The sequence below is a fragment of the Pimephales promelas genome, chromosome 18 (assembly GCF_988280905.1).
Source record: "Pimephales promelas chromosome 18, fPimPro1.hap1.1, whole genome shotgun sequence".
Lineage (NCBI taxonomy): Eukaryota > Metazoa > Chordata > Actinopteri > Cypriniformes > Leuciscidae > Pimephales > Pimephales promelas.
The window spans coordinates 12,025,203-12,037,611 of NC_142786.1; the positions used below are offsets into that span (position 1 = coordinate 12,025,203).

Consider the following 12,409-nt stretch of genomic DNA (forward strand, 5'->3'; position numbering starts at 1 on the left):
TTCTTTCAACCAACTTCTCGAGAGCGTCCGATCTGTCCTGCACCAGCCGAGAGAGGTCCGAGATCTGCGAGAGGATGACCGATGTATCCTTATCCGTAATTCTGCGTTGTTTGGATAATGGCGATTTACAGGGAGCTGGAAACACTGCAATTCCTCCTTCACCAGCATAAATTCCTCTGGATCATTACCTTGTTTAAGATAGTCGTGCATGTTGTCTGCAATCGAGGAGACTTTAACAGAGTTCTCGGCCACCTGCAAATTGATGCTGCTATTAGCCAAGTTAGCAGTTGGTTCGGACTTTCCAGCCTTCTTTCCGGAGCTTTTCCTTTTTTCTGAGCCACCCATTTTGGTCTTTGGTGAATCACAGTAATATTAGTTTGAGTTAACTTTTACGATTATATTTGCAATAGCGTTATATAGGTTAATTTAGTGATTAGGATTGCGAACTCATCGAAACACGTGTGTTCAAGGAGCCATCTTGAAAGTCCCCTGTCCCAATTCAGTTATGCATCCTCCGAAGGCCGTATTCGAAGGCCGGTTGCGTCATTGCAGCGCGACGAAGGCTTACCTCATTCAAAAGCGACGCCAAATGCACCCTTCGTTTCCCCGTGAAAGGAAGGATACATAGGGTGCTTCTCAATATCCCTCCTCGTCTCCTCGCTCCTCCGTCCTCCCTCCTATGACCCGGAAACCGATCGAGCTCAGCCATCTTGAAGGACATCTCAATTCTCTAATTGCACCGTGAGGAGTCGAGGATCGAGGAGTGAGGAGGCTTCCTGAGGAGTCATAAGCGAGGATACACAGGTGCATCCTACGCGGAACTGTTATATTGACTAAACGTGACGCACGTGTCAATTCTCCTCCCCCTTCACATCGGTCACAATCATTTTAATTTATACTTTACCTTTGCAGTTTATATAAACCACACATCTCAGATATTTCAACAGTATAGTCTATCTTTATTATTATTTATTATGAATTACCAAACTTCAACAACATAAGGGCAGATCCTTTTAGCGCTGCTGATGACACTGTGGAGTGACGCTCGAGTGATCAAGAATTCCAATGGATATAAAAAAGCTTTTATTCGATTCCTCTGTCCTCCTTTCCTTTCCTCGCTTCCTTCCCTCACGTCCTATAGGGGGTGGAGCTGAGACGCAAGGAAAGGAAGCAAGGAAAGGAAACGAGGATGCACAAATAAGAAATGAGAAGCACCCAGTAATGGACACTTCGCGGACTACCCGATCCTACCCCATAAATCATTGCGCGGGTGACGACAGCATTTTTATTTAAAAAAAGGGTGGCCGAGAGTTCAGTGGTGGACGGCAAATTCACATTTAAATGTAAAAGTATTATGTTTTTATTTACTCAAATAGCCAGAGAAACCAGTGTTAACAGCCAAAAGTTTTTTTTCTCGTTTTTTTTCTTTCTTATTCATCTTAACTCATTCGTCAGCATTGCATGGTTTTGTCAAGTGGAAATGCGAAAACGGCTTTATAGCCTTGTATTGTATTTCTTGTACATTGTATGTCTTTATTATTCATTATTTTATGCAACTTTAAATGTGTACACAAAAGAGAATTCATGGCTCTGGATATTTGTTTATTTTTGTAAGGGTCTCTGATCTGCAAGGTTGATACATTAAACTATAATATACTTTTGTGTCGTTTAATGTAAAATGTGTAGTGTTGTCCTGTGAGGGAAAAAAGTAGGCTACTTCACATTTGTACATGAATACTATCGCAGTAAGTTCCTTATACATTCTCCCAGACTCCCACTGGTTATTTTAAAAATTAAAGTAACAAATTGTTGGTCCATTGTCACAATATTAACAAATTTTTGCTAACTTCAACTTCGTCCCATATCAAAGTGCGCACCTAGAGCGCTCGGACTGGTCTAGCGTGCGGAGGATTGTTCTTGTCGCCTAGCAACTGTGACTGACAGCTGACCACGACGAGCGGGAGTAACGACGTTTGCACTGGACTTTTTATATCCAACCGGTTTAAAATATTCAAATAGGATTGACAGCCTGTATAAATATATTCACCATGGTCCATATTTAGGCAATGAAAAGAAAACCCTACAAAATCGCATCAAGGTACGATTAACATTTGAATATAGGCTATATGTGCCTATGTTTTATCATTATTATTTTTTAGGCTATTTCATTACAATATTTACGTAGGTTAACACCCAATATTTGAACAGTTTACAGTGTAATCTGGCTATTCAGGACGCAGCCTCTAGCATTAAGCCAGCTCTGGCCAACTCTTGAGCCGAAAATACATGACTCGAAATATTTTTTTAGTGGTTATGTGAATTGAAATTATGTGATTATATATATATTGCCCCTCATTTAAAGACAGGAAAATATAAAAATTTCCAGTAAAATATAAAACAACAAAATGACAATAGCCTGTCTCCATAGCTGTTTACTCATTTTCATTAAATGAGTGATCATGGCAGCGCTGTACTCGCTCCGTTGCTTGGCACCAGGAGCAGTAATAGGGAACACCTGGTTGCGCAATTAGGAAATCCCACGAAGGCTACATGAAGCGTCCTTCGAAGGCCAAATAGGCTGCATCCTTCGAAGTCTACAGCCTTCGAAGGACGCAACCTTCACATTGGGACACAGCTATTGTAGTAGACACAGATCTAACGGAAATAAATCATCATGAATGCGATTTTCTTGTTTTTTTTTGGCAACGGTCAGACTGTATTTATCATTGATTGCAGAAAGATTTTTTTTTTTTTTAAACACTCTTCCTAGTTCAGATTTCATCCGTGAACATCATACGCTGCACAAAAGTCCACCACCATCAATGAATTCGAAGTTAAGGCAGAGACAGCAGCGTTAACTAGCTACTTCCTATGACAAGACCCCTGTTCCAAGATGGCGGCGGTTTTGACACATGCTTAGAACCAAGGTGAGGTCTAGTACTGTATATATCTATGGCAGCAAACCGCGGGAAAATATAGATATTCAAATTGGGTATAGTAAATTAGAAATGAAATCAATAATCAAAAGGGAGATAAATAAAAATTGGCAATCGTATTGGGACAATGAGGAAAAAGGTAGACATTTACATTTAATACAACCATTGGTTGGTAGAGGAAGGAATTCAATTGGGAGAAGGAAGGAAGACTGTATTATTTCTAGATTAAGACTGGGACATACAGGACTTAATTCAACAATGCAAATAATTGGAAAACATCCTACAGGATTATGTGAATGGTGTGGAATCAGAGAAACAGTGGAGCATGTACTTATTAAGTGTAATAAATGTTCTGAGGAAAGAAGTAAAAAATGATTGAAGAATTTAAGTTGAAAGATAATCAACAATTAACGTTAAAGATGGTTTTAAACTCAGCAGAGGGGAGTAGGTTAATAATAAAGTTTTTAAGTAGAACAAATTTGATCTTTAGAATATAGATAGGCTATTAGTATTATTAGTATCAGTATCCTTCTCTGGAAGATGATGGACTTTGGCTGTAAATGGAGGAGCTGAACACGCAGCAACATTGAAAGCACAAGTCCTGATTGTTCTGGGAGTTGTGGTATAAGTGTGTCTCTGATCTATTCCTGCAGTAGATGGCGGTAATGCTCTTTTTAAGAATGCGAACCACCAATAAGCTCAAAGAAGAAGAAGAAGAAGAAGAAGAAGAAGAAGAAGAAGAAGCAGCAGCAAACCGCGAACAACACTTGCCGCCCAATATTTTCTTAGAATATAAACTTTCTCTGATTCGCCCATCTCCTCGTGTACAACTACAGAAAGATACCTTTAAAATAATACTGGTGATAAACAGTTTCAGTAGTATTTAACGTACACCATTCGCATCCGGCTTGACGCGTGGCTGTAATATCGCGTTATTTCATTGTTTTATGTTTTTTTGAACACACAACTCTAAAGTCTCGCGGCACTTTACTGCATTGACAAAATGCCACGTCGGTTTGAGTGTGAGCAGTAGCATCTCATGATCTCTACTCCACCGACAGTGAAAATAATCGGAGTCTTTGCAAATTATAACATTACTTGACGCGTGCACGGCTAGTAGACTGCTGATTGTGATACAGTGTGCGGTCTTCAAGGCGTTTTCATCAGCAGCAGGTATTTACACGTTGATCATTGCACTTTGATAGACTGGTCGTGTGTTTACTGTACTTATCACTGTTCTGTTTACTCTATTGTTGTTTGTTGATACTGCAGATGAGTTATAATCTTTTTTTAAATACACAGGATCATGGTGTTGAGACCTGTTAATGTATCTATCTTTTAAGCCTATGCATCACCAACAGATGTTTTTTATTTAACACGATCTCTTTATCGTGGTTAAAAACTGTTTTTTTTTATACTCTGAATATTTATTTTATGATGAGGCTTGGTTAAGTAATTGTCTGTCTGTTGACTCCAGGTTTCCCACGGTGTAAGATACATCACTTTTAGCAAGTCATAGTCATGTTTTTCTCGTTATGCTTGAGTCTAAAAATATTTATTTGGATGGCCATTGCTATTTAATAAGTATTATCTAATAATAACTGCCCTCCTGAAATGTCATTGTTTTTGTGATCTTCCTGGCTGTTCCACATGTCAGTTATGACGTCACTTTGTAGGCCAATCGGCAGTTAGCATCACACTGGTTCCTTTTGGATTAAAGGGATAGTTCACTTTGAAATTAATTTGATATGTTTTAGCTTACCTCAAGGGCAACCAAGATGTAGTTGTCTTGTTTCCACAGTGTTTTCAAATTTGACATTGTTCAGTCAAACCGTTGTTGTCTGTCAGTCATATAATGCAGGTATGGGGGTCCATGTCAAAGAGCATGCACAGAGAAGTCAAAATTAAACACGATTTAATGACTCGTAAATGTAAGTAAGTATACATTGATGGCCTAAGACACGAAACAAGCGGTTTGTGAGAAAACGAACAGTATTTATGGGTCAGTGACTTTTTAGAATTTCAAAACAGTAAAAAAAATAAAAATGAAAGGACAAATTAAATATAGCATTTTTGTGTACATCTATGTGTATATATTTTTTGTTTTTATTAGTGCCCTTTATAAAAAAATAACAATATATGACATTTTAATGTGTTTCTTTGTATACGGTCCTTGAAAATGTCATACGGTAAAACGAAGTGATTTTTAGCAATAAATTAAATTTCATATTCATGACACAGTTAAAAACAACCATGAATGTAATAATTGATCTGTAAGTATTATATAACAAGTTGCAAAATATAACCACCTACATCACAAATACTAGATATTTTGTTTTTTAACAACCACAGCATGCCATCTATGGACATTTGTTCTATTTTTTTTGCAAGAAATTATATATATATATATATATATATATATATCATACTAGCTCCTCCATTATTTTCATGAACCCTGTAAACAAAAATATCTATTTTTATTTATTTTAAAATTCAATGTTTTACCATATGACATATTTTGTTTTACCATATGACATAGTACAATTTCAATGTTTCATTGCATTTTAATGTAATAAATTGATGTAGGCCAATTCAAAATGATTTCAAAGAAACGGGCATCTCAAGTGAACCTTTTTTTAACAGTAGAATATATTTCCCAACACATGAACATTTCTTTTAGTCAACTCAACTCTCTTTAAGTACAAGGAATACATAGGACATGCTATATGTAAAACATGACCATATGTCAGATTTACAACAGTGAGATACACACACACACACACACACACACACACACACAAACACACACACACACACACACACACACACCTATACTGGTACGGGTGGTTTATAAGGACTTTTTCCCCAAAAAAGTCACACACACACACACACACACACACACACGTGAATAATATATCTACAGTGGGGCCAAAAAGTATTTACTTTAGTCAGCCACTGATTGTGCAAGTTCTCCAACTTAGAATAATGAGAGAGGTCTGTAATTTTCATCATAGGTACATCAACTATGAGAGACAAAATGAGAAAAAAAAAATCCAGGAAATCACATTAGGATTTTTAAAGAATTTATTTGTAAATTATGGTGGAAAATAAGTATTTGTTCAATAACAAACGTTCAACTCAATACTTTGTAACATAACCTTTGTTGGCAATGACAGAGGTAAAACATTTCCTGTAAGTCTTCATCAGGTTTGCACACACTGTAGCTGGTGTTTACTTTTTTTCTCATTTTGTCTCTCATAGTTGAAGTGTTCCTATGATGAAAATTAAATTACAGACCTCTCTCAACATTCTAAGTAGGAGAACTTGCACAATCAGTGGCTGACTAAATACTTTTTGGCCCCACTGTATATAAAGCCACTTTCCAGAAACATTGTAATGCTTACTTCAACTCAGGCCTATAGATAAGATACTGCCTGTACTGACTAAACTGGCACATCCTAACATTACTGGCATCATATAATCTTACAGTTATACCTTTCCCTCCTCTTGGCTAGGTTCTCCTCTCTAGCCTCAGGATCTGCCCTTAGCTTTGCACGGAAACATGCACCCCTCTCCTGACTAGAAAGAGGCATCTGTAATAATGTGAAAAAATGCTTAAAATAGGCAGAAATATATTATGTTAATATTAATTCATAGTAGTCGTACAAACTATATATGTGATATAACAGTTAAATGCTCTGTGTCATGGTATAACAACATGTCATACGGTAAAATCGTTTGTCTAGATGACATTTTTTGTTTGCCTTTATGACAATTTTGTGCTGTGTCATTTATAACAGGCAGTTGCTTAGCCACCTCCTTCCATCTTTACCCTTTACCTTGACTTTTAAACTTTATATTTCACCTGTAAATAAATATTTTTTCAAATTTTAAATGTTTTAAACCCTTTTTTGACATTTGACCATATGACACCCAAATCTGTGACACATGGTAACACACTTGGAAAAGGTGAAATTACCCCAAATTTAGGTGCAAAATCTTAAACTTGCCTTCAACTTGGCTGGTCTTCAGGGGTCCTCTGATTGCCATCAAATTTCACTATACTGATACTTTAATATGCTTATCTTAAGACTTGAAAAAATATGCCAAATGAAAAATTTTATCATTTTTAATCATTTTAAATACAATTGTCTGAAATAACTTTAAGTGAATTCCGTTTGACCGTATGACATTTGACCACATTAATAGTCTAAAAATTACCTATTTTTGAAATTTAACACAATTAAGAACAGTGAGGAGGACAGGTGATGTGAGATTAAAACATCTATATAATTTTAAAACTATTTTATATTAATATATAATATTTATTGCTCCTGGAAGTGCTAATATATATAATATTTATTGCTCCTGGAAGTGCAAATCAGTGCGGCACGTCACTGACCCTTATGCTATTTTTACCTCATGTAACCACAGCCATGTCCAACTGATCTGAATCAGTTGTCCATTGTCCAACTGAACCATGTCCAACGTTCCGCTGGAAATGATTGCCTGCGCGTCTATGTCAGTTTCTAAGCAGCCAATCACATGGCGGCAACTCAGTGCATTTAGGCATGTAGACATGGTCAAGACAATCTCCTGCAGTTCAAACCGAGCATCAGTATGGGGAAGAAAGGTGATTTGAGTGACTTTGAACGTGGCATGATTGTTGGTGCCAGAAGGGCTGGTCTGAGTATTTCAGAAACTGCTAATCTACTGGGATTTTCACGCACAACCATCTCTAGGGTTTACAGAGAATGGTCTGAAAAAGAAAAAACATCCAGTGAGCGGCAGTTCTGTGGGCGGAAATGCTTTGTTGATGCCAGAGGTCAGAGGAGAATGGCCAGACTGGTTTGAGCTGATAGAAGGGCAACAGTGACTCAAATAACCACCCGTTACAACCAAGGTGGGCAGAAGAGCATCTCTGAACGCACAGTACGTCGAACTTTGAGGCAGATGGGCTACAGCAGCAGAAGACCACACCGGGTGCCACTCCTTTCAGCTAAGAACAGGAAACTGAGGCTACAATTTGCACAAGCTCATCGAAATTGGACAATAGAAGATTGGAAAAATGTTGCCTGGTCTGATGAGTCTCGATTTCTGCTGCGAAATTCGGATGGTAGGGTCAGAATTTGGCGTCTACAACATGAAAGCATGGATCCATCCTGCCTTGTATCAACGGTTCAGGCTGGTGGTGGTGGTGTCATGGTGTGGGGAATATTTTCTTGGCACTCTTTGGGCCCCTTGGTACCAATTGAGCATCGTTGCAACGCCACAGCCTACCTGAGTATTGTTGCTGACCATGTCCATCCCTTTATGACCACAATGTACCCAACTTCTGATGGCTACTTTCAGCAGGATAATGCACCATGTCATAAAGCTGGAATCATCTCAGACTGGTTTCTTGAACATGACAATGAGTTCGCTGTACTCAAATGGCCTCCACAGTCACCAGATCTCAATCCAATAGAGCATCTTTGGGATGTGGTGGAACGGGAGATTCGCATCATGGATGTGCAGCCGACAAATCTGCGGCAACTGTGTGATGCCATCATGTCAATATGGACCAAACTCCCTGAGGAATGCTTCCAGCACCTTGTTGAATCTATGCCACGAAGAATTGAGGCAGTTCTGAAGGCAAAAGGGGGTCCAACCCGTTACTAGCATGGGGTACCTAATAAAGTGGCCGGTGAGTGTAGATTTCAGAAGTTTTACTGTGAAGATCTAAACGTATACAGGAAATTGCAATGGAAGATGATTTCTATATATCTAAATATGTTTAGTGAAAACTTAGGTAAAACTTCCGAAATCTCTGTGTAAACAATGAGTGACATACACTTGCAAGCGATCACTTCCGGCGGAACGTTGGACTTGGTTCACTTCGGTTCAGTTGGACATTAGACAACTGATTCAGATCTGTTGGACATGGCTGTGGTTACACAAGGTAAAAACTATATAAATACTGTTCGTTTTCTCACACAAACCGCTCATTTCGTGTCTCAGGCCATCAATGTGTTTACGAGTCATTAAATCATGTTTGATTTTGACTTCTCTGTGCATGCTCTTTGACGTGAATCGCCTAAACCTGCATTATATGACTGACAGACAAGAACGGTTTGACCGAAAAAAATGTCAAAATTGGAAATACTGTAGAAACAAAGACACCTACTTCTTGGATGCCCTTGAGGTAAGCTAAAACATATCAAAAATTAATTTCAAAGTGAAGTATCACTTTAAGGCTTAAAACTATATAATTAATATTGAGCCAATAAAAATGAACGTAACTTTTCAAGAAACGAATGAAAATATAAATTGAAACTGAATAAAATATCTTTGAAACTGAAAAAGAATGAACCGCAAGCAATTTTTTGACTTTGTTTTTAATACACTACATGTTTTGCTAACTATTCCTCATATTTCGTTTACTGATCTACACTTACAAATGCGCTTCCAGAGTTTTCATTTACGTTTCTGAAGTTTTCGTTTACACTCCCTGAGTTTGCGTTCGCTGTTCTGACACAAATCTCTCGTGGGGGCGGGGCTAGTAGCAGTGTATTCTCATTGGCTACTGAGTTTTTGATTGACAGCTTCTTGACCTGGAAGTGAAGACGTCAGAGTTGTGTTTACACGTGTGGATGTGAGCGTCTGTAAGCGCAGCTTTCTATTTAATTTTAGTGATATTAAGTTACGTTTGTTTTTTAATTTTATCTGTATTTACCTTCTGCTGCGATTACTTTGTCAACAGAAGCTTTTAGGTTCACAAGAGATCAGTCTATTCAGGTGTAATTGTACATCAAAGTAGGCCCACTGTATATGACTACTTAAAATATTGTGTCCAATGTTTTAGGAGAATATTTGTTTATTCTTGATGATTCGTTTGCATGTTAGGCTCTGAATAGGTTGTGCTATTACAAGAGAATAGCCTACTAGTATACGTGTGTGATATATTTAGCAGTCAAGAAAGTTTCACTTCAACCAGGTAATCAAGGTTGGCAACCATGGCCATCAAATTTCTCATTGTTACCATATGCATTTACACCATCAAATGAGGCCACCCTTAAAAATATTCTTGTTTGCCATAACCCGACCGACCCTGTCAATTTAGGGCCGACCCAATTATTTATTTTTTTTTCCCTTTTAGTCCGACCGACTTGCCGGTTGTAACTTGCGTTCAGACCGACAGATTTTTTTTTTTACTCTTCAAACGACTAGTTCAAATTCCATAAAATGATATTTTAGTTATTATTGTGAAAGTTGCTTATGTCTACAAACGTAGGCTACGTTCTTTCTTTTAAATAAAAACCTGTGGCCATCTGATTAAATGTTTACACGATTGGTTTACCCGTGTCACACTGTCTATAAGGCTTGTACGTTCGCTTCGTTTCATTCAGTGTTCCCGCTTGGTAAACCCGGTATTAAACGGGCAACGGGGCTGAATATCAACCATTTCTATAATAATAATATTAAACAATTTGTCTGATGCAATTTTGCTATTCGCAGTCCAGAAGAGAGAACGATCTCTCACCCGGAGCCACAGCGCGCACAACATGACAGCCCTGCTTAATGAGTGACAATGAGGACAGAACATGGTTACCTACACTTTAGATCTGGGATATTATTCTAATTGTATTTTAGATTTCCGCTTTCAAAGATTATAAAAAGATATTTGAGATGAAACTATTAATTACAGAGTACAGACGCATTCTGTCTAGCGCAACTTCCTTCCCTTCACAGCGTTGCGCTGTCATTTCTTCCTAAAGCCCAAACGTACCGTCAGAATCACGACCGGTAATTGTTGTAAAATGCAGTCTGTACTGTTGCTAAACTGCGGACGCGTTCAATCATTAAAAGAGCTATTAAAAGCACAAAAGTCTGCGCAAGGTGATGCGTGCTCCGAAATGCACTGCAACGAGACAAGAAAAGTAGTCATTTTGAGCTTCAGCACAGCGTTGGACTGTGCGCAGCTAAACTATCAAATATACATAAAATATAAAATGACCTGCTCTGAGATTCATTTAAACACAGTTTATGTCTTAAATGGACGTGAATAGTTGGGAGGATATGGTGGTGCATCAGTCATCTGTTAGATCCGCACTCGGTCTTAAAGGGGCAGTAGTCTAATAAACATGTGACGATTGAGCCAGTAATGGGAATCAAACGCAACAAAAGGCAGAGAAAAATCACTTGCAGCTCTTGAATGGTTAACTTAAACTTTAAAAATCATTAATCTAACTATGATAAACCATGCAGTGTCATTTTACATTTGATTACTAAATTAAATTTCTTTTCAGACTACGCAACACACTTAACTGAAAAGTAGCTAATTTTAGACCTTTCTGAAATTAAAGCACTGTGTATATAGGCTAATTTGTATCTTTGTTTAATTGTATTCTTTGTTTCACCATGTGTTTGTACTTGTTTTTGCTTATATCTCATGTATATGGAAAAAAAGCCTGCACACTGCTGCATAACAAATAGATATTTATTCATTTTGTGACTGGCCTAAAACATAGCCGGTTGTAGGTTGCATTAACACCTAGCGGTGGATGCACAGTTTGAAGACCCAGTCAGTGATGTCACAGTATGCAATTAAAAAAAAAAAAAAAAATCATGATCACCATGACCAAAATTTTACTTTTTTTTTTACACTGAATCCTGGAAAAAAAATATAGACCTACCTACCGACCCTTTTTAAAAAAAAATTTGCTGTTACTGCAAACCAAAATATTTTTAAGGATGGCCTGATCATGTATGATCACTTAAATAAGAGGAATTTAAACTATATGAAAATTACAATCGTGGGTTGCTGTCAGATGATACAGACCTCAAAGGGCATTTCATTACATATTTCACACAAAGAATATTTTTGTTTGTATTTTTTTAATCATGCTGATCATTTTATTTATTTCATTTTGTTAATATTATTTTCTCACATTTAAAATGGTAAATATATTTGAACAATCATCAACAGGTTCAATTATGACTTATAAAATCAGTTAAATGAATTTAAATAAAAAATCTAATAAATGTATTCATTCTTTATTGTCACTACAGCATATACACAAGTATCAAAGAGAAAGTCTTGGATGCAGTTATGACAGGAAAGACCAGAATCCACAAAACATGAACTGCATACTATACATGTAATGCACAGTATTCTCATAATATAGATAAAAAAATGTATAATCACAAAGATTTTTAATGAAATAATACATCTCTGTGAGTCCACATAACACAAGTGGATTGTACCCATGTATGGCAGTTGGTCGGAAGTTATTTTTAATAGTTAAAACAGTTTACATTATTAGTATTTTTTTTTATCCTATTGTTTCACTTCAGATTGATTCATCCACTGAGGTCACATGGACATCACGGTCACTGTGTGTGGTTTTTAAAGCATCTTTAGGGCTTGCAGAGATGGATTACTTTCCTTAAAATCTTAATTCGTATTTATATGTAGAAAGAAAGTAAAATGC

General features: G+C 37.2%; 1 protein-coding gene across 4 annotated transcripts in view; it reads left to right on the plus strand.

The window, feature by feature from the left end:
• The first annotated feature begins 3,642 nt into the window (after positions 1-3,642).
• slc39a7 (solute carrier family 39 member 7) overlaps positions 3,643-12,409 on the plus strand; it is a 46,358-nt gene continuing 37,591 nt past the window's right edge. For 2 of the 4 annotated variants that reach the window (XM_089123387.1, XM_039683734.2), the window contains exon 1: positions 3,645-4,109. The gene's annotated coding sequence lies outside the window, so the exon portion shown is untranslated. Of the gene's footprint in view, positions 4,110-12,409 lie in introns of all 4 variants that reach the window. The other 2 variants (XM_089123386.1, XM_089123385.1) reach the window with 2 other exon arrangements.